The sequence below is a fragment of the Hemicordylus capensis genome, chromosome 2 (genome assembly GCF_027244095.1).
Source record: "Hemicordylus capensis ecotype Gifberg chromosome 2, rHemCap1.1.pri, whole genome shotgun sequence".
In the NCBI taxonomy this organism is placed as follows: domain Eukaryota; kingdom Metazoa; phylum Chordata; class Lepidosauria; order Squamata; family Cordylidae; genus Hemicordylus; species Hemicordylus capensis.
Window position 1 is genome coordinate 404981612 of NC_069658.1, and position 20005 is coordinate 405001616.

At 46.7% G+C, this 20005-nt stretch overlaps 1 long non-coding RNA gene across 3 annotated transcripts in view; it reads left to right on the forward strand.

Annotated features, from left to right (window-relative positions):
• The window catches only part of LOC128347982 (uncharacterized), a 39631-nt gene that overhangs the window by 15251 nt on the left and 4375 nt on the right, over positions 1-20005 (forward strand). Inside the window, exons 3-5 of one of the 3 annotated variants that reach the window (XR_008317862.1) lie at positions 5148-5248; positions 5658-5770; positions 18642-18847. This is a non-coding gene — a long non-coding RNA (uncharacterized LOC128347982). Of the gene's footprint in view, positions 1-5008; positions 5249-5657; positions 5771-18641; positions 18848-20005 lie in introns of those variants that run through there. The other 2 variants (XR_008317863.1, XR_008317861.1) reach the window with 2 other exon arrangements.

A 20005-nucleotide genomic window follows, 5' to 3' on the forward strand; every position in this document is an offset into this window, starting at 1 on the left:
AGAGCTGGTCTGCCAATTGGAATTGGTGGGTAGACCAGCCCTCTGCTCTGGACTTGGTGTGTCAGCCTGCCTTGGAGGACAGGTCTGCCTGAGTAGACCTGTCCTCCACAGCAGGCTGACACATTAAGTCTGGAGAGGAGGGCTGGTCTACCCGCCGACCAATTGGTAGACCAGCTCTACCCGGGGGAAAGGTACCACTTTGATGCCTGTTTTCCCAGCAAAATGGGCCTCAAAACGCTGTTTGAATTGCCCAAATAAATTCGGTTCTAATCAGGGATGGTTCTTCTTGACCCAGAATTGGGCTCTTTATTTTTAGAGCAAGTTGATTCGGGGTCAGATTTGCAAATCACCCCCAATTTGACCTGGATCAATTCAATGGTAAGTCGAATTGCACACCCCTAAAGGCCACTGCCTTGCCCAGCCTCATTAGTGGGCCAGCCCTACAAAGCCATTCAATTTTCTGAATGTAGAATTTGGAAATTAATGGCCTAAGTCAGGGGTTCCCAACCAGTGGAGGAACATCTGTTCCTCCAGATACTGCTGAACTACAACTCCCAGCACCTCCCAGCCACAATAAATTGAGGTTGGGGATGCTGGGAGTTGTAGTTCAGCAACATCTGGAGGAATCTAGATTGGGAACCCCTGGCCTAAGTAATGCCCTGCTTCCAGATCCCATGCCACAGCCTTCTAGACTAAGTGACTGCATTTGGGGGTGGGTGGGGTGGCGGGGAAGGAATCAGCATGTGCTGGCCATCTTGGTATTCAGTCAGGTCACACCTGGCTTAGCATCACTCACCCCATGAGCCAAGATCTGCTAGATGGGTAGGAATCAATGCTGAATGTGTGCACAGAGCTTCCCCCCCCCTTGCAGGAGAGGAAGTCTTCTTCCATTTCAGTTGCTGCTGTTTGTTTGAATTCCTTATGCTTTGTGCATCCTTCCCCTTGGAGCTCCACACTGTGTCATTAATATATCTGTCACAGGCCACCTTCCGGGGGAGATAACATTGATATAGCCATTACTACATGTGGAGAGTAAACCTCTTGCTGCGAGCGGTCCTTTCCCCTTCCATTCATGAATCCCAGCTCACTTGAAGAAGGCCAAGCCATGGCACGCCATCAAATTAAAGGAGATAATCACTGTGTGGTGATAGATGCCTTGCTTTCTGATTAATGGCGGTGCACTCATGCTGGCCTCACAGCTTATGGCAGCAAGGTGTGTGTGTGTGTGAGGGGGTGGGGAGAGAGATTATAAAGAATCATATGAGCAGCTCAAAAGTAAGCATTTAAGAAAAGGTGACATTTTTAGTCCACTCTGCATAGTGGACAAATTTCTCCCCCTCCTCATCTTATCTTCATAACAACCCTGTGAGGTAGGTTAGGGGGCGGGGGAGAGGGAGAGTGAGAGAGAGAGAGAGAGACTTACAGTTACTCAGTGAAGTTCACAGCTGAGTGAGGGTTTGAGTCTAGGCCTCCCTGTTCCTAGTCTGACACTAACTGCTACACCACACTGGCTCTCCGTTTGTCAAAGAGATCACATTCCTTACAGCTTGTTCTGCTTTCAGACTAGGGTAGCCTCCTTTTAGTTCAGCACACTGAAGATATGTTTGTATTCTGCCATCTGTTTATGTGGAGCACACTGTGTCCCGTGGGGTTCCTCGTTGGGAAGATTGGTAATGGTGGACACGTTTCCATAAAAGGCAGCTTGCCTATCACTTCTGTTTTGCTTCTGCCATGTACAGCAGAAGGAGCAAATTTGGTGTGTTCCAACATTTAAGGTGCATTCTCAGTTCTCATGAAAATGTGGGGAGGGCATGCCCTCTCTCCTGCTGTTGCAGGGGAGCAACAGCAGGAGAAGGAGAATGCCCTCATGTCTTGTCTGTGGGTTCCCCAAGGCATCTGGTGGGCCACTATGTGAAACAAGATGCTAGACTAGATAGGCATTGGGCCTGATCCAGCAGGGCTGTTCTTTCTTATGGGGTCACAGAGAGACTGGTGAGGGCCCCATGTGGTCTGAGTATGTCTCCTAGAACAGTGTTTCCCAACTTTCTCACCTGGCAGCTTGCTTAGCTGCCCCCTCCCCAAATTGCAGCACACTGGTCACCCAACTGTCTCTTCCCTCCCCCCCACCTCTTTTTTCAGCAAAGCCACTGTGCAATATTTATTTTAGAGCTGGGTCACTCCCTTATACACCAGGATTGTGGGACAAGGCAGCTCCAAAAATGGTGAGCTTAAATGTTCTGCATCCCTTATGCACCAGGAAGGGCACATCCCTCCCAGGGCGTCTGGGAGCTAGCCAGCTCTCTGCTTTTGTAGCTGAGTCAGCACAACACCAGTGTCCTATAGCACACTGGTTGGGAAATGATGTCCTATAGCACTCCTTTGAATCCCTTGAAACATGGAGAGATTCCTTGACAGAAAAGTCAATTTAAAATTCCCTGATGAGTTCCCAGTGAAAACCAATGAACAGCATAAACAAAAATCATGTCTCTGCCCTGACAAGCCTATAGTCTAGGGTTGCCAACATTTCATTGCCTGAATAAGGGACACGAGAGAGGAGGGGCTAATCAGGAGCCTGACCAGCAGTGCTGTATGCATCTTAACCAATTTCAACTTAAACTAGTTACAACTTAGATTGCTTCTCCTCTGCTTATTGAGATAACTGTGGTCAGCCAAACCAGTTGTGATGTAGTTTTGTTTTCTAGAAAGAGAAGTGTTATTAGACAGTTATGATAGATTTCACACATGAGCACCATCTAGTAGTCATTACTTGCATGATTTTCATGATCCCGATACCTGGAGAATGGTAAGTTAGCCAATTGATGGCTGTTAATGTTAAGGTTTTTGTAAATGTCCCCCCAGCACAGAACTGTTGTCAATCCAAGTTTAGCCCATCAGAACCACAGAGTATACTGGTAGGGAGGAAGAAGGGAAAGGAGTTGAAATGTGTTAGGGATGTGCAAAACGTTTTGGGTACAAAACGTTTTGTACTCGAAATGGGCTGTTTGGGGTGTTTTGTAGACAAAACAAAACACCCATTTTCCAAATCCGAAAGTTTTGTACACAAAACAAAACATCCCTGTTTCAGCTACAAAACGTTTTGTTGTTTTGGACCTCCATTTTGTGGCGATCTCTGAGTCAGTCTCCATTTTGTGTTTGACATCTCTTTGAATTCCCTGCCCTCCAGCCTTCCGCTCGGTGACCTAAAGCATGGGCTAACCTGCTGACGATTCCTCCTTGTTCCTTTTGCCTCTTGTCACTCTTTACTGACCCCACATTACCCAGGGGAAGGGTTGAAGAAGGGGCAAGGGTGGGGGGAGTTCAAGGAGGGGTTTTCAATTCATCCAACAAGTTCATTCACCATTCTGCCTTTCTGCCTCATTGAAGAGAGAGAGAGAGAGAGAGAGAGAGAACTAGTTTGCATTGCATGGCATGCCTCAAGTTGCCATGATGATGCCATGCCATTACCTATTCCTGCCTGCCTTGTTGCCAGCCTGAGCCCAGCCTGCCAGCTTGCTTTGGCTACTGCATGCCAGCCTGGGAATGGATTTATCTGCTGCATTGTTTTTTCATTCCAGAAGAATTTTTTTTCACCTCCTTGAGAGATGCCATGCCATTGCCTATGCCTGCCTTGTTGCCAGCCTGAGCCCAGCCTGTAGATTCTCTGGTAGCATATGAGATTTTCAACGACAAACCATGAATCCACTCTCATAGGCTACCAGAGAATCTACACTCAAAACATCTCAGAAACAACAGAACCCAGTACCATAGGTTGGCACCCTATGTGCTCTACACCACCACTCGTTCTGGGCCACCCCAGTGCCCCGCAAGTGCAATTATGGGGCTGCTGAAACCTCCATCATTTCCTATGGAGAAGAACTTTAAAGTCACGCAAACTCCATTAAATCTTTAAAAATCAGCCCTGTGCCTAATTCCTTTGAAATAATTCTGGCAGCTTCCTTGCCCCCACTGAGCATTACCACGCACCCTACTCTGCTCTGGGCCACCCTCTTTCCCCCTGACATGAAGCTATACTTTTGCTGAAACCCCCATTATTCCCTATGGGGAAAATCTTAAACTTCAAAAATGCACCAAAAATCAGCCCTTTCCCCAATTCCTCTGAAATTTGGGTGGTAGCTTCCACCCATTGGGCACTACGATCCCCACCCACTAGTTTTGCCCCGTGGCTGTTTTTTTAAATCCAAAACATTTCAGATTCGGATTTTGCAATTTCAAACAAAGAACAAAATTGGGGTGTTTCGGATTGGCTGATTTCGAACAAAGAACAAAATGGGGGTGTTCAGGACTCGGGCCAAAAACAAAGCAGAAAAACAAAACAAAATGCACAACCCTAAAATGTGTACAACAGCAGCAGCGCTGATCCTTGGGTGGTGTGGGGCAAAGGGGCCCGTCCCCTGAGTCTGACGTCAGCAGTGTCTGACATCAGATGCAGCAGGGGGCATGGCCTCATTCTGAAATGGGGCTCTGCACAAATGCCGCAGATGCTGCAGTGCTGCAAATGCCAGCCAGCGCTGCGAGTGCAGCACTGGCCGGGGTCTGCTCTCCCTGCCTTAAGGAGCTGCTCTCCCGGCCACGCTGTGAATGCAGCACTGCCAGTATTTGCTCTGAAACAGAGTGCTGTGAATGCAGCACTGCCAGTATTTGCTCTGAAACAGAGCGCGTGTGGCCCCATTTCAGAGCAAAGCTGCACCTCCTCATCAGGTGCAGGGGGCGTGGGGCTTGCTTCCCTCCCCCTCTCCCAGGCAATCACACATGGTGGTGCTGGGCAGCCACCGCTGCTGCCGCCAGAAACTGAGCGTGCAGGCAGTTTGCGAGGCTGCCCGCCACTCGCTGGCACAGTGGGGCTCCTCCAAACGTGGGGTCCGGGGCTACCACCCCGGTCGCCCCACTCTACGGTTGGGCCTGAGTAGCAGGCTGCTTTAAAGGCACAGAGGGGAAACTTATAGTAGTAATGGTGGTGGTGGTGGTGGTGGTGGTGGTGGTGAGTAGCATGCACTGAATGATAACCTCATCTGCCATACTGAAAAAGATAATTTCTTTTAATTATATTTTTTTTCTTTGAACACTGCTCATGATCATCACCTTTATTTCATTTTTAGTGAAAATAACTGGTTTGATCTGGGCCTTAGGTTCTTGCCATTAGCTGAAAATAAGGGACAAATGGTATCCTGTAAGGGGCAGACAATTTGGCGCTGAAATAAAGGACATTCTTGCTAATAAAAGATTGTTGGTAAGTAACCCTACTATAGTCTGAATCTGATGTAGTGACAGAGGAAGGGGAAGACAGCAGAGGGAGGGGAGGGAGAGGCAAAGATAAGAAACCAGCTGAGAGAAGGGAGTAATTGAAGAGGCAAGGACAAGAAGAGATGGATGCAAGTGAATGACGTGTGTGTATATGCACATAGCTTTGTTTAAGTTGCAGGACTGATCAAGGGACCGGGTGTGTGTGTGTGTCAAGTATCAGCATTGCTCAGTGTCAAAGTCAAACTCGAGTTTAAAATGTCAGGTATAGTTTAAGCAAGGTGGTGGAGGCTTGGTGCCTCAGGGCGGGGGAGTCATGATGTTATTGTTGCTAAGGATGTATCCATGAGACAGATTTTAACTGATTTAATCATTATTCCTCCTTCACTGAAATCTAGAGTTCTGTAAGGTGAGATGGGGATCTCCCAAAGAATTCACAGCAGTTTCACCATGTTACAATTCCCAGGATGCTTTGAGGAAAGCCACAACAGTCGCACTGTACAAAATCAAAGTAAGGTTTATAGCATAGAAATGCCTAAAAGGTGGCTTTGGACATTACATCTTACAGGGAAAACAGGAAACAAAATGTGCTTGCACTTCCTGTTCTCCAGGCTTGTTCTCCACATTCGGATTCAAGTCATGCTTTCCCCCCTGTGCTGTATAGGCATCTACAAGAGGAGATGCCCTCAAAGGGATGCTTGTTCATATAGGACAGTCAATTTTGTAGAATGGCCTTACTAAATATCCACAAGCCACAGTCTGGCAACCCAAGTGACACAAAGTTGTGAGCAGCAAGCTTTCAAATTCTCCACAGTGCTTCATCAGGCTAGATGACGAAGCATAAAAGTGCCAGGGGGTGGTATGTGGAAGAGCTAAAAGCTAGCAATGTGGCAGAACTCAAAAGTCTGTAGTTTATAAGTCTTAAGATGGAGTACTAGAGAAATTACGTGGACTAAAGTTGACTTTCCCTCTCTAAGTGATAGGCACTGATTTCAAGATGCTAATAAAGATATTACCAAATGTGGCTTTTTTCTTCTTTGAATAGACCAACATGGCTTCATATGATTTTTATCTTCTTACTAAATATGGTCATTTTGCATACTACTCCATAGCAAAATGATTGCATAGCACCCTATGGGGTTTGACTGATGTCATCTATTTATTTCATAGTAGGACATTATTTTAACCTAGGGCTATACCACAACATACCTACCACAATGAAGGCTATGAGGCTCTTCTCACAAACAGCCAAGCCCAGGCCTGGCTGCCCATGAAAACTGCCAGGATCCATTGGATCCTGGCAGTGCCATGGTGCCAAACCCAGCACAGAAGCTCGGCTCTTAGCCAAGGTTAAGGGTACAAACACACCCTTAACCCTGCTCCCTTTATCGTGTGTCAGCATGGGCTACTTATAGATCACGCTGACACAGAGACGGGTGCCTAGAGCACCTGTCCCCTAGAGGAATTCCTCAGTGCACCAAGTTCAGCGGTAGGATACCCAGAAGCCAGGATAATGTGTCCTGAAGTCAGAGCAACCTGCCTTGTTCTGTGCTGCATGGAGCAGCAGGGATTGTGTGGGAGAGCAGAGCGCACTTCCACCAAGCTCAGGATGCTCATCAGGGGTGGGGGAGGCAAGTTTTGTGAAGCCTTCCCCATACCTGTCTGCCTGCCCACTAGTTCATGTGAATAAACCCTATATCTTGTGTTTCCTTTTAGATTGTGTTTCAGTTTAGATTGTGAACCTTTTTGAGATAAGGAACCACCATTATTTTTTCTATGTAAACTGCTTTGAGAATTGTTTTTAATTGAAAAGTAGTATATAACAACAGCAACGTTTTGTCCAAAAATTGGGGTTTGGCCAGGTTGGGCCATCAAAGGCCCCATGGCTGACCCCTGGGTGAAAAAAGATGGCAAACAGCAGCATGGCTACTGAGAGAAGCACTCCAAGTTGCTGCTGCTACCACTAAGGCAACCCCACCAATCCTTTGAGAAGGGGCTTAGAGCTGTATTGGCAGATGCTTTTACCATTAATGCAGTGCCCCCACCATTGCATCCAGTGATGAAACAGCAGGGGACTTTCCGGACTAAGAGATTTGTGCTGGTTAAAGTGTTGCAAAGTGCGTCGGTATGAGGCAGCGGCTTGAAACTGTGAGTACAGCATTTCTCAATGTGTTTTTCAATGCATCGTGACAGGGTTTTGGCCGTTCATATTGCCCACAACTGCAGCGGGTTTTCCAGGCAGGGGGTGTCCAAATTCCACCTGAATCACATTCATTGCCCCCCTACTCCTCCTCCATTTTGGGCCAATAGGGCTGTGGAGGGGGCAGGGAACCGCTGACATGACAAACTCTCTTTTAAAAAAAAAAATTCTCGGTGCCTTTGCACAAAGCCGCCAGCAGCAGAAAGCGCAGCTCAATCTGCTCTGCTTTGCGTTAGCAAGAGCATAAGCTAAGTCCAAAAGTGGAAATGAAACAGAATGGAAATATATTTTTGAAAAATACATATCAAATTGCAGAGACAAATGTGACCAAAAACTAGGGCCGAAAGCTGAAATGAGAGTGAGAGGATTGTGCCCTTGTGCAAAAAATGGAGTGATAATTTTTTTGAAAAGAAGTGCCCTTACATATCAACTCGATCTGCCAAATGAGCCAGCCAATCCACAGTGCACAAAAAAGGAGGAAACATAAACATGTCCGAAAAATAAGTCTGATGAAAAACAAAAGCAAATGTGGTCGAAATCAAAATTCAGAAGCAGATGAAAATCAGGTTGCAAGAACCCAGGTGGGGGGAAAAACCTCATTTCACAGAAAGATTATTTCATGAACAGGACAGAAAGGGGCTCTGAAAAATCAACAAATCATTACACTGCTATTTGAACCATCCACACCTCACCACACTGCAACGCATAAATGACAAGGCAAGCCTCCTACAAATGAAAAATACAGCTACTTTCCTGCAATGCATATACAACGTTATAGGGCTACAACGCAACACTAAAATCTGAAACAAGGCATCAGAAATATGAACGGCACTCTGTTGACAGCACAGCGACCACCATGTCGAAACATGGGCAATATGAAGGGGCACTTAACGGACACGTTGCAAAACTGTTGCATCATGTAATCTGGAAAATGTTCAGGAGTATCATATTATAGGTTTTTAAAAGATGGTTGTGTTCCTGGACACTCATCCTTCAGGAGCCCTATGAAAGAACTTGGCTGAGGGCTCCATGAACCTAGCACCAGCACTGCCAAAGATGTTTCTCCTCATTCCTGAATTCTCTAAATGATATCCCAGAAACTACTCAAGGACTACACAAGGACTACACAAAGGACTCCAAAAGAGTAAGAAAGAAAAAACTTAAAAGCAACTAAATGCATTTTGCTAGGCCATCTTATTTGTTTGTTTGTTTGTTTATTAATATCATGTCCTTCCTCCAAGGAGCCCAGAGTGGTCTACTTGGTTATGTTTATCCTCCCATCAACCCTGTGAGGTAAGTTAGGCTGAGAGATAACTGACTGGCCCGGAGTCACCCAGTGAGTTTCATGGCTGAACAGGGATTTGAACCTGGTTCTCCCCAGCAGTACATGCCTTCGGTGGTTACTGCTTGCCTTGCCTACCCTGTGTTGTTAGTGTTGCTTGATTCTCCCCTCCACCCAAATGAGGTTAAAGTGCTTTCTAAAAGCATCCTCCATCAGTCGTTCTTGTGACTTTTTAATCAGCAGAGTCAGATCTAGGAAACAGAGTCCTAGAGTAGGTGATATTTATATATAGTACAGAACATCTCAGTGATATCTTTCCATTCAGATGATGTATCAATATCAGGAATGATGCCAAGATCAATGTAGTGCCGATAACAAGAACAAGAGGGACTTTTAACGACATTGAAAGATTGGCAAAATTCCAAGTCAACCCAAGGGCCTTTTGCTTTCATAGAGTGCATCACAAGCTCTTGGAATTCCCTGCTATACAATGAGGTCAAGGTTAAGAGTGTTAGGGCAATATAAATGAGGGCTGTATCACCATTGGCATTAATTTGGGAGCCATGCACACTCCTGATTGGTCATCGTGAGAATTCTACACACAAGGTAGGAGGAGGGGGAAATGCTCATCTGCAAGCTGGGTATGAACGTGGGAGGCACAGGGAGTGCTCTTCCTCTATCCTCACTCTGGGTACAAGTTCTGGGCTCACCATTGCTGCCTGCCTCTGTACTCAGCTTGCAGATTATCATTTTCCCCTCCTACTACCTTCCTTATAGAATTCTCACAGTGGTCCATGGGAAGCATGCATGGTTCCCGAATTAGAGTAGAAGACTTCTCCTAACCTAATGCTGATTATGAGAACAGCCCTATAGGATAGCTCTACGAAAGAAGTTGACAGTGGCCCACTGCAGAAGAAACAAGGCAGTAGTATACAAAGACGAGTGAGAAGGAAGATCCAAGTGGAGACCTCCTCAACACAAAGACACAGAGACAGAGTTGAGAAACAATATGTCATGTCCATGATCCTGAATAGTGATAGACTCTGAGGTAGCAGCATCAGGAATAAAACACTCCAAAAGACAGGGTAGATCTCCCTTATAAAAGGCATGGACTTACAGGCAGAAGGAGACTCACTCCTGGACACTAATCATGGCCTCAGGGATGTATATATATACACTGAGTAGGCAGCTTGAGACCTAGGGAGATTCAGGTATCAACTGCCCAGCACCCCCACCCCCGCCCCATAATTCTTGGCCTGAGGTGTTTACAAACTCACATAAAGGTTACAGAGTATTGTACAAGTGCAAGCTGCCAGGACAGAGTAAGCTCTTGAAGCTCTCTCCACTGTTTGCTAAGTGGTGGGGTTTGGAGGACTCATCAAGGTCTGTTCTCAGGTATAAGGCTTCCATTGTGCTCAGTAGCTTGTTGAGTTGTGCAAGTTGTCTGCTGCCCTTGGAGCTGGACAAAGGGTTCTAGATTTTTGAATCTGACTCGAAACTGTCTCTTTGAGACCAGCACAGCATCTCTCAACCAGCATGCCACCTTCAAGGATGTAATTGGAGCAGAGGCGTAACTAGGGAAAACGGCACCCGGGGCAAGCACTGAAATGGCGCCCCCCCCCACTGCGCCCCCCATTGCCCCCCCCATACTACATTATACTTAGGTTTTTCCTGACAAGCGCCCGCCGCCAAGCCAGGCCACTGACTGGCTGCCAGGCGCCAGGAAAGCAATGGGGGGGGGGCGCAGGCGGCGCGGAAGGGACCGCTCGTGGGGAAGGGGGCACCGACGCGCTCCCTTGACTGCTGCAGCGCTGCTGCACTGAGCAGGAAACATTTGTATTAACAAAAATTTAATTTTTTTAAAAAAAAAATTGGTCATGGCGGCGCCCCCCATGTGACCAGAAAAGATGGCGCCCGGGGCACGTGCCCCCCCGTCCCCCCTATAGTTACGCCACTGAATTGGAGGAGAACGAATGATGAACAAGAGCAGTGTGTGAATCCTATACAAATGGCCAGGGCTTTGAGGCCTATTGTAAAGCACTGGTTGCAGTGGGAGAATATGGAATAGTAGCAATTTAACAGCAACACCCTGAGATACTTTAGAATGTTCCATGAGCAATGGAATCAGACCATACTTTCAGCAAGACCTCAACATAGCTAAATGGAAATAGAGGAACAGTGGCTACAAATAATGCCAAGCCAGAGGTTCCATTTTGTGGCCTCCACTTTCACCAGGCCTGTCTCTAGATGCAGGCTGGCATTAGAGATGGACCGAAGTACTTGGAAAACTGCTCTTAGGAATTGGGACTGGACAAACTCCAATGGGTCAAAGTTGAAGAAGGGGCCCAGTTGAGTGCCATAGAGGAGTTGTGCCAGCAACTTGGCTTTGAATAGTTTAAGGCAGGGCTGCTCAACTTCGGCGCTCCTGCAGACATTGGCGTACAACTCCCATAATCCCTGGGTATTGGCTACTGTAGATGGGGATTAAGAACATAAGAACAGCCCTGCTGGATCAGGCTCAAGGCCCATCTAGTCCAGCATCCTGTTTCGCACAGTGGCCCACCAGATGCCGCTGGAAGCCACAGGCAGGAGTTGAGGGCGTGCCCTCTCTCCTGCCATTACTCCCCTGCAACTGGTACTCAGAGGCACACCCCTGAGGCTGGAGGTGGCCCACAGCCCTCTGACTAGTAGCCATTGATAGACCTCTCCTCCATGAAGTCATCCAGACCCCTCTTAAAGCCATCCAGGTTGTTGGCCGTCACCACATCCTGTGGCAGAGAGTTCCACAAGTGGATCACGCGTTGTGTGAAAAAGTACTTCCGTTTGTTGGTCCTAGACCTCCTGGCAATCAATTTCATAGAGTGACCCCTGGTTCTAGTGTTGTGTGAGAGGGAAAAGAATCTCTCTCTCTCCACTTTCTCCACGCCATGCATGATTTTATAGACCTCTATCATGTCTCCCCGCAGTTGTCTTTTTTCTAAACTAAAAAGCCCCAGGTGTTGTAGTCTTGCCTCGTAAGAAAGGTGCTCTAGGCCCCTGATCATCTTGGTTGCCCTCTTCTGTACCTTCTCCAGTTCAACAATGTCCTTTTTAAGATGTGGTGACCAGAATTGTACGCAGTACTCCAAGTGTGGTCACACCATAGTTTTGTATAAGGGCATTATAATGTTAGCTGTTTTATTTTCAATCCCCTTCCTAATGATCCCTAGCATGGAATTGGCCTTTTTCACAGCTGCTGCACATTGAATAGACACTTTCAACGAGCTGTCAAACACAACCCCAAGATCCCTTTCCTGGTCCGTCACTGACAGCTCAGATCCCATCAGCATATACTTGAAGTTGGGGTTTTTCGTCCCAATGTGCATCACTTTACACTTGCTAACATTGAACCGCATTTGCCATTTTGTCTCCCACTCCCTCAGTTTGGAGAGATCCTTTTGGAGCTGCTCACAATCCGTTTTGGATTCCACTACCCGGAAGAGTTTGGTATCATCTGCAAATTTGGCCACATCGCTGCTTACCCCTGCTTCTAGATCATTTATGAATAAATTAAAAAGCACCGGTCCCAGTACAGATCCCTGGGGGACCCCACTTCTTACTTCCCTCCATTGTGAAAACTCTCCATTTATACCTACCCTCTGTTTTCTGTCTTTTAACCAGTTTGCAATCCACACATGTACTTGTCCCTTTATTCCATGACAGCTAAGTTTCCTCAGGAGTCTTTGATGAGGAACTTTGTCAAAAGCTTTTTAGAACTCCAGGTAGACTATGTCAACTGGATCACCTTTATCCACATACTTGTTGACACTCTCAAAGAAGTCCAAAAGGTTGGTGAGGCAAGATTTACCTTTGCGGAAGCCATGCTGGCTCACTCCCAGCAGGGCCTGTTCTTCTAGGTGCTTTACAATTTTATCCTTGAGGATGCTTTTCATCAATTTGCCTGGAACGGACGTTAGGCTAACCAGCCTGTAATTTCCCGGATCGCCCCTGGATCCCTTTTTGAAAATCGGTGTTACATTTGCTACTCTCCAGTCCTCTGGTACAGAGCCCGATTTCAGGGATAAGTTAAATATTTTAGCAAGGAGGTCGGCAATTTCACATTTGAGTTCTTTGAGGACTCTTGGATGGATGCCATCCGGCCCTGGTGATTTGTTAGCTTTCAGTTTTTCAAGACAGTTTAGAACATCATCCCTTGTCACTTCTATCAGACTCAGCTCTCTAGCCTCCATCCCTAAAAAGCCTGGTTCAGGAACAGGTATATGCTCAGTATCCTCTGCCGTGAAGACAGACGCAAAGAACTCATTCAGTTTCTCTGCAACCTCCATATCCTCCTTAATAATCCCTTTCACTCCCTCATTGTCTAATAGCCCAACTGCCTCCCTGGCAAGTTTCCTGCTTCTGATGTACTTAAAGAAGTTTTTGTTATTCCCCTTGATACTTTTTGCTAAATGTTCCTCAAACTCTCTTTTTGCCTCCCTTTTTGTCACCTTGCATTTCTTTTGCCAGAGTTTGTGTTCCTTTCTGTTCTTTTCGTTTGGACAGGCCTTCCAATTTCGGAAGGAAGTCTTCTTCCCTTTTATGGCTTCCTTGACGGTACCCATTAGCCATGCTGGCATCCTCCTGGATTTAGTGGATTATGGGGGTTGTAGTCCAAAAACAGCTGTGGGGGGGGGCTAAGTTGAGCAGGCCTGGTTTAAGGGTTGCAGGTATGTAGTAGCCTCCTCATGAACAAAATAATTTTAGGATGACAGTGGCACTCCTCTGGGAGTTTGGGGCAGCATGTGTGTCATGAGCTTTTCTGGTGCTAATGGTATGGAAGACCACCCCCAGGTATTTGAAACATGAAATCTTCTCAGTTGTGTTTCCATTTATACGCCAGAAGTGTGTCTTGAGTCTCTTTGCGAAGGCCATAATTTTTTTTTTTGTATTGTTAATTTCCAACTGATCTTCCTTGCAGTATTCGGCTCTTCTGAGACCTATGGGGGTCCTTGAGAGAATTGCCACAGCATATGTGTAGAGCAGAGTAGAGATGTGTTTTTCTTTGAGCTTGTGGGGGCAGTGAAAGTCTGGATTATTAAGGTGATACACCATGACATTAATATAGAAGTTAAACAGGAGTAGAGCAAGTATACAGCCTTGTTTGATGCCCTTATGTGTTGGAACGGTGCTTGATAGATGACCTTGGGGGTTGCACCTAACTTTCAGGGATGTCTCATCATGTACAGGTAGGATACAGATGAGATACAGCAGGAGCCGGACAACTGAGGAGGCTTCCAGTCTTTCCCACAGTTTGACTCATAAGATGGAGTGAAATGCAGCCTTAAGCCTTAAGCCTTAAGTTCTATAAAAGCTGCATAGAGGGAGGTTGTAGTGTGGGTGGAATATTTCTCTATTATACGTTGTAGCACTAGACACTGATCAATGGTGGATTGTCCCTCCCTGAAGCCAGCCTGCTCCTCCGCTAGGATATTTTCTTGTTCCAACCAGTCCCTTAGTTTCCAGTACGGCTGTCTAGCGTGGCGCTTACTAAATGTGCTGAGCAAGCTGCTAGGTTTGCTGAGCAGGCTGTAGTTTGCTGGGTTGTCCCTTCTACCTTTTTTGAAGATGGGAGCAATGACCACTAGCTCCCAGTCCTTAGGAATACAGCTGTATTTGTCAATAAATACAAAGAGGCCAAAATAGGGGCCCTCTGGGGGGGGATTTGTTCCCCCCAGAGTTGGGTTTTGTTAGCTTTAAGGCTATTAGAACAAAACCAGGGGCCTTCCCAGGTCTTTGTTGGGAGATGAGGTTCATAATCTCAGCTGTCCGCTGGCAGCCAAGCAGGCAAGTTCTCTACGTCATGCCAGGGACATCCGTGTTCCACAGCTTCATCCCTGTACAGATCAAAGAAGTGCTTCCCCCAGACCTCTACTGTCCAGGTGTGTTGGGCCATTATTGGTGAGATTTGCTGTCTTGCACCAGAATGAAGCTGAGATATTGGCTCTGACTGCCTGGATAAGGTGTGATCAGGTGGCTTTCATAGGTTCTCTTTTCTTGCATTTAAGTAGCTGTTTGTTTATATTGTCTCTACTGCTTAAGAAGGTCCTGCACAGACACTGATTTTGTATTCATTTTATTAAAATGGTAGTTGGTGATGAGTCACCTTAAGTGGCGCAGCGGGGAAATGCTTGACTAACAAGCAGAAGGTTGCTAGTTCGAATCCCCACTGCTACTATATCTGGCAGCAGTGATCTAGGAAGAGGCAAAGGCATCATCTCATACTGCATGGGAGATGGCAATGATAAACCCCTCCTGTATTCTACCAAAGACAACCACAGGGCTCTGTGGTCACCAGGAGTTGACACTGACTCGATGGCACACTCTTACCTTTAGTTGGTGATGAGTACTTTCTTTGGCATCAACACAGTCAATGTCAAACCATGGTTTAGAGTGGTGCAGGTATTGGGCGAGCATGGTTTTTGTGAGTTAGGTGCTTTTGTAGTTCCTTCCTACACTAGATTGCTATAATTCTCTAGGGTTGAGTTAGAGGGTTCTGCTGTTATCAGGGAGAGGCAAAGGTGCTGGAAGTGTTCTGAGATAAGTAGTTCAGTTATTGCTTTGTCTAGGTGAGTGGACCATTTGGCGCAACAGGCTCTTCCCACTGGTAGGATGTGAGGTTGATATAAGTCCTCAGTGTGGGGCTGATGGGCAAAGGACTTTAGTAGTAGAGGAATTGGAAAGTGGTCACTGTCAAATTGGGGCAGGGGGAGGTGACCTCAAAACGATCTGCAAAATGGAGCAGGCTTCCAGAAACGATTACATAATCAATGACACTCATTTTGGTCCCAGACCAAAAAATGAATTGAGTGGGGTAATCATTTTCAAGGGAGCCATTTAAGATGAAGAGATTGAGCCTGGTGGCCATTTGGGCCAGGCAAATGCCAGATAGTTTGACTTCCTGTCCTTCGGGTGGCGAGTGAGAGAGAGTCTTTCTTCTTTGGGGTGCTGGTGACGTGCATATAGAGTGTCATCATCAGGCTCAGCCTGGCATTAAAGTCACCTCCTAACACTATGTGCGCATTGGGATAGGAGGAGCAGAGGTTAGTCGGGTAGTTTTCTAGCTGAGACCATAGATTCAGGACCTGGGAGTTTCATTGCAGTGGGGGTAGATAGATGATAATTATTAGCAGGGTGCAGTGTCTGAAATGAATTGTCACTCTCATCGTGTGCTGCCTAAATGGGCTTGGGAGTCAGTAGAGGTTGAGTGTAGAGGGGAAGACAAGGGGTATGAGTTCTATTTTTAAACAGATATACTGGGGAGCCCACATTAGTGGGGGCCCCTATAGTTGGATGGCCTAACCATGAGGGCACAGTCCCATGGAGATACGGAGCTCATGGATCCTCTGGTCCTCCCCAGTGGACTGGGCCTCCTATGAGAGGGCTAATCCCTGGCCGGCAAGCCGACATGGTGGCAGGAGTGTGTTGGGGGTTCAACAACAACAACAACCATCACAATCCCTTCCTGGAGTAACAGAAAAATACTGCATCTCTCCATCCCCCCATTACTAGTAATTGTGCTTGTGCTAGACTGTTTGGCCGTAGGGCTCTTGTGAGGGTGGTGATGCAAGTGGTGTGAGGAAAAAGGCAATGGTGTGAGGCAGGCAGTCCATGCCAAAAAGGTACAATCATGCCGGGCATGCCCCTTGAAGATCATGGCCCAGGGCTGCTGCCCTGTGGACGTGCTGACGCCTTGCCTGCAGCCTGGCAATGTGAGCACTATGGAGCTTGCTGGGATGTGGTCTCGGTGGATAGAGATGGGCACGGAACTGGCAGGGGCAGGTTCGGAGGTGGGGGGGATAACTTTAAGGATGGGGGAGGGTGCACTTACCACATGTTGCATAAGCACCTGATGGGCATGCGAGAGCGACGTCTGTGTGCACGTGCTACTTCCGGTCCAAGGAGCAGATGCGGCATCAGGGAGGTATGCTGTTGCCCCACTGGACTGGTTTTTAAGTGAGCACAGGCGGGGGGAAGGTGGCAGGGGGGGTGTAAGTGCACCCTCCCCCACCCCTAAAGTTATCCCCCCCGCCTGCCTTCAAACCCTTTGAACTGCCTCGTGTTTGAACCTGTTTGGAGGCCCGAAAAGGGCCTCCAAACAGGTTTGTGCACATCTCTACCAGTGGACCAGGAAGAGGGAGGGGCTCCTCTGCTCTGAAACCAGAGGTTGCTTGACCCGGGTTGTCTTCTGTGGGACAATTCCCGGTTTCAAGAGTTAATCTCAGGTTTGTCAACCCAGAGTTTCACTGTATGTCTGAAAGGGCCCACTCTTTTTAAGAATAGCTAGCCCACCTGAGACCAAGAGAAAAAAAATATAACTTATCACACGTATAAAGTAGGTGCTACAGGAAGATTGAGGAAGAAATAGCCTATCCTTTCCTTGAAGCACTGCTAAATCCCACAATCACTTCTGTATGACCCCAGGATACTACAGAATGTCATATCTTTAGGTTCTACAGAAAGTGTGGCAGGCTTCCTGCCAGGTCACATCGCCACTTACAGGCCAAAGCAGCCTATTGAATTTTAATTTGTGTTGCACCAAATTTTTGATAGGTTTGATTTTCAATGCAAATGTTGTTTGATGCACTAGGGGAGTGGACAGATCAGCCAAATGAATGAATGAATGAATAACAAATAAATAAACAAATCTTCTGTCTTCCACTCTTTCATGCACCACCACCAATTCATTTATTATTTATTTATTTATTTAAAATATTTATACCCCGCCCATCCAGTACACTACTGCTCGGGGCGGCTCACAACAAGAAATATTTATATACTGCTTTTCAACAAATGTTTTCAAAGTGGTTTACATAGAGAAATAATAAATAAACAAACAAGATGGCTTCCTGTCCCCAAAGGGCTCACAATCTAAGAAGAAACATGAGGCAGACACCAGCAACAGCCACTGGAGGGCTGTGTGGGAGTGGATAGGGTCAGTCACTCTTCCTCTGCTAAATAAAGAGAATCACCATGTTAAAATGATGCCTCTTTGCCCAGTTAGCAGGGGAATGACATTGTCATTCCTGTTCACAACCATGGTCTCTTTGATCTTCTGCTTCAGTACTATTTTAAAAAAACAAACAAACTTGAAAAGGCTTCTTCACTGCGGAGTCCCAGCTAATCAGGGATCCCTAATCAGGGATCACACGCTGAATCTGAAATTGTCAGAGTGCCATGCAGCTAATCAGTTCTGACTATCTGATGATGTCACCAAGAATAGGCAAAGCCTTCTCATTCATTTACTGTGAATGTGGGGAGGGAACCAAGATGCATTCCTGTTGTCCAGGCAACTAGGCTGGCACTTCTCTTGCTGTACTGTACTATGCGGTCAATGTTGGTGTCTGCTAGTGCTTCCTGGCAAGACTATTGCTCTGATCCAGCTTTAGTCACGCATAAATAGTTGGGGCAAAGTGTGAATGGGGATGCACACTGGAATGCAGATGATATCCATCCACATTGGATTTCTTTCAATGGAATGCACATTTGGATGCACGCCCAGTTGTGCATTCCTGCCCGCCTTTTGCTCTAGTTAGTTAATTCTGCACAATTAGGCTGGAGCAAAAGAAGAGCAACCCAGTTGCTCCAGCACTTTCCACCTTCCTGCCAACACACCCAGCACCTTCTGAATCATTTCCCATATTTTTACAAAGGTATGCAAAGAATTGCTGAAAAGCGGGGTGGGTGGATACATTTTGCTGTAGACGAAAAATGTTCACAATATATGTGCCCCCCCCCCCCAATTTCAGGGCAGCCAAATGTTTACTCTTTCCTGTCATGCACTAGTGGAGAAATGCTTTGTTTGCCTGTCCATGTTTGTCATTAAACCTCTGAATTAATTATATGTCACCATGACCTTTCCAGAGCAGTTTCTTCATCCCAAAGCATCCGCACACTGCCAGTGGGAAGAGAGGCTTGACGAGCTCAGGTTGGTGGAGAACAGGGATGGAGCCAGCTGCAAAAGCAGTGGGAATGTTTTGGCCACTCCCACATGGCACAGCTCCTCCTGCCCTCACCAATAACCCTCAGCCCAAATAACTTTTTCAACACTTGGAGCCATGAGGGTGAAGGTAAAGTCGATTTCTACATCACCTGGTGTGGGAGAGGGGGAAACACAGAGAGCTCTTAAAATAACATTCAACTGTTTAAGGACGCATGCACCGCGTTAAATCTCCAGGAAAGGGGGCAATTATGCTGTCAGGGAGGGTGATATAATTTGGGAAAGTTAGTTCCACAGCAGTAATTTCTTTCTCACCAGTGCTTCCCCATGGGGATTTAGTAGCCAAATATCTGTCAGGCAGCGGGAAGGTGATTTTTTAAAAGCACAGAATGGGGTAAGTCTTGAAAAGAAAGGGTAACCCTTTATGTGCCAGGTCTTTGGAATGACTGATAATATGACTAAGTCATTCCCCTCTGCCCTTGAATGAGGCTGTAAGTTTCTCTAGAAATGGCTAGAATGGGGCTGATTTTATATTGCAGCTCAAACTGTTGGGAGGACTGTCTTTAGCTCTGTCCACACTTTGGTTCCTCATATCTCTGGCTATCTCTCTCAATCTCAACCTGCTGATCTTTTAGGAACATGTGAAGCTGCCTTATACCAAATCAGATCATTGGTCCATCAAGCTCAGTATTGTCTACACCAGGGATTCTCAACGTTGGGTCCGCAGATGGTATTGGACTTCAACTCACAGCCCTAGTGGTCTTTGGTTGGGGATTATGGGAGTTGAAGTCCAATAACATCTGAAGACCCAGCGTTGAGAATCTCTGGTCTACACTAACTGGCAGTGGCTCTCCAAGGTTCCAGGCAGGAATCTCTCCCAGCTTACCTGGAGATGCCACCGAGTGAACCTGAAACCTTCTGAATGCTTGCATGCAGAAGCTCTTCCATTGAGCTATGGCCCCATCCCCTAAGGGGAATATCTTACAATGCTCACATATAGTCACCACCCATTCAAATGTAAACCAAGGTGGACCTTCCTTAGGAAAGGGGGAAATGCATGCTTGCTACCACAAGACCAGCTTTCTTGGTCTAGGCCTGGCCTCTTTCCTAAACTCACCCAGCGCTACAAAACTTCTCAACTACAACTTGAGGACTGTCCTTGCTGTCTAATAATGGATTCCTTGATTTCTGTAGTGCAGAAAGTAATTGATGCAATGACTTGGTTCTAGGGCTGAGAGTTGTCCCTTATTTTGAAGGGCTGTCCCTCATTGCAAAATATAATATTCTC